The sequence below is a fragment of the Rhinopithecus bieti genome, unplaced genomic scaffold (assembly GCF_001698545.2).
Source record: "Rhinopithecus bieti isolate Rb0 unplaced genomic scaffold, ASM169854v2 scaffold_27010, whole genome shotgun sequence".
NCBI lineage: Eukaryota > Metazoa > Chordata > Mammalia > Primates > Cercopithecidae > Rhinopithecus > Rhinopithecus bieti.
Genome location: NW_016812757.1, coordinates 963,819 through 966,276, shown reverse-complemented (window position 1 = coordinate 966,276; position 2,458 = coordinate 963,819). Strand labels below are relative to the sequence as shown.

Below are 2,458 nucleotides of genomic sequence, written 5' to 3'. Positions count from 1 at the left end.
TTTTTTTTTTTTTTTTTGCGGCACCTGTGGGAATTTATTAGGGGGAGCATTTCCTAAATGTGCAGGGACCAGAAGGGCAGGGGTGGGAGGGGTCCGCAGCCAGGCTCTGTGAGGTGTGGTCTCGCGGAGGACTCAGGGTGAGGAGTGCTCGTCCTCAGGCCCGGCCACTGCTCTGAAGAGCACATTATCTGCTGCTGCAGCTGGATAAAGTCTTGCACACAGGCATCCAACATGGCCTCGGTGAGGACCCCATCCTTGGAGGCATACGCCTTGTCCCGACAGGACAAAGCCAGGTTTGCGATCTTCTTGCCCGACATGCGGTCCGTCAGCCGAGCGATCTCCACGCACTTCCTCCCCTAGTCAGACGGGGCCAGCTTCAGGCGCTGCTTGCCTTCTGTGGCGGGCTTAAGAACACACTTGTCAAGATCCATTCTCACCAGGCGCTCCCGCTCCCCCTGCCGGGGCAGGTCGAAGGGACACCTCATGTCGACGCTCTCATGGATGTCCCGGTGTAACTGCTCGGGGTGGCGGCAGGCCAGGACCAGCATGAATTGCTGCTGCACTGCCCCATGTGGTACAGGAAGGCATCCTGGCCGACTCTGAGGTCCTGGTTTATCTCCTCAGTGGCTGGCTTCCGAAGGAAGGCGTCCGCGTCGTCCGTGAAGAGCAGGAAGCCGCGCCGGCTGGTATTGGCCCCGTCAAACAGCTTGTTCATGGCGGTCCCGCCTTCCGGCCCCATGACGGCCAGGTCCTCGCCGGTCATGATGGCGTAGTCCATGCCCGAGTACAGGGTGAGATTCTTGGCAAACAGTGTCTTCCCGGTGCCTGGTGGCCCGTACAGCAGGACATTCCTGTACAGGCTGTGGTTCTTCTCCGTGTTCCTTGTTGCTATGGCCATGTTGCGCACCTGCGCTTCCAGGCTGGGACTCCGCACAACACCCTCCAGCACGTCCCGGGCCGGCGGAGGACCTGCCGGGGGACCTGGAAAGACCGCTGCAGCGCCTCCAGCCCCGTGATACGGGACTTCTGGGTCACCAGGGATGGCTTGAACAGCCCAGCCTCGATGAAGCCTGCCGGGGCAGCTGTTCCATTCTTGGCAGAGTAGACCCCGCCAGCCAGCAGCGTCAGCCCAACCACCGTGGCTGTCACTGTGTCCCGGTCTGTCACAAAGGCACGGAATCTTTCCCCAAACATGGTGACAGCTGTCCTGATGGACGCAAAGAAGGTCTGATGGTGCTTCTGCACAGACTCTTCCTGCTTCGGTAAGTTCTCCTCATTCACAAGTTTGAGCTTGGACTGTTGCTCCGGCTTCAAAGTCGGCTCCTGCATCTGCACCAGATTCACGGCCTCCTTCGACATGGCCTGCGGGCGCAGAGGCATGGAGGGCAGGTATTAGGATACACGGATGACTGGGCCTGGATTTTTCTTTTGGTTATACATTTGGATTTTTCTTCAGTTTATGGGTCAATTTTACTTTTTTCCCCAAAGTTTTTGAATTATTTTTGTCTTCTTGAGATTTTAAATATTGCATGGTTGTATGTTTAAATTTTATTGTCTTCTTTTAAAGGTTTTGAAGTTTGTTTTGAAGTTATTTGCAGATCAGATTAATCCTTTGAATCTTGTATTTTAGGTCTGTTAGAGAAGGTACCCTCTTTTTGAAGGCCAGTTTAGTTTTATTCTCAAGACATGGCTCTCCTGGGATCTATTGAATGACTTTGGGATTTTGACACAGTCTCTGGGTCTGACTCTTAAAAACCGTAACATACCCTTCCCACCTCAGCTCAGTAGTTAGTCCTTGCCAGCCTAGTGGAGTTTTACTTTACGTATGAGCAGACTAAAATTCAGTCCAAGACAAATTTCTAAAATATTGCTAAGAAGAATCTGAATGCGAAGTTTAATTAATAATTATGATGGAGATACTCACTCCCCTGCAGACCAGTCAGTCTCTTGCTGAACACACCCCAGTGCCGTTCAGATGCTTTACCTACTTTGTTTCTTCACTGTCTCTGTCTTTCCAGTATCTTCACAAAGATACTTCTTTCTTGCACTTGACATATTAACTGATTACTAAACAGTCAAGTCATGCATGTAAGCAGCTCTTAGAAGGAAGTGCATTTGTGCTGGAGACTTTTGAAGGTGAAAATGATGCTCCAACAATCAAGGAATAAGAGAGGTCATCTTCCATAGACTGGGTATGATGTGGACAAACACTCATTCATACCACAGTGGAGGCCACAGCCCCAGCATGCTAATTCCAGAGATTGTTCTCTGCACTTCAAGCATTGTGTTGGCAAATAAAATAGTGTATGAAACATTAATATGTTGCAGCATTATACAATTAGTATACAGAAATCATTTAGTGTATTCAGAAATAGATGAAGAAATAAGCAAGTTACTAATGATTTTATATTTATAATAATTAGGTTTAGTATCAATGTAAATGCATAATCTGCTTTCT

The 2,458-nt window shown here is 49.6% G+C and overlaps 1 pseudogene; it reads right to left on the bottom strand.

Moving 5' to 3' along the window:
* Positions 1-53: 53 nt before the first annotated feature.
* On the bottom strand, positions 54-1,359 carry LOC108545141 (ATPase family AAA domain-containing protein 3C pseudogene; annotated as a pseudogene).
* Positions 1,360-2,458: the final 1,099 nt, after the last annotated feature.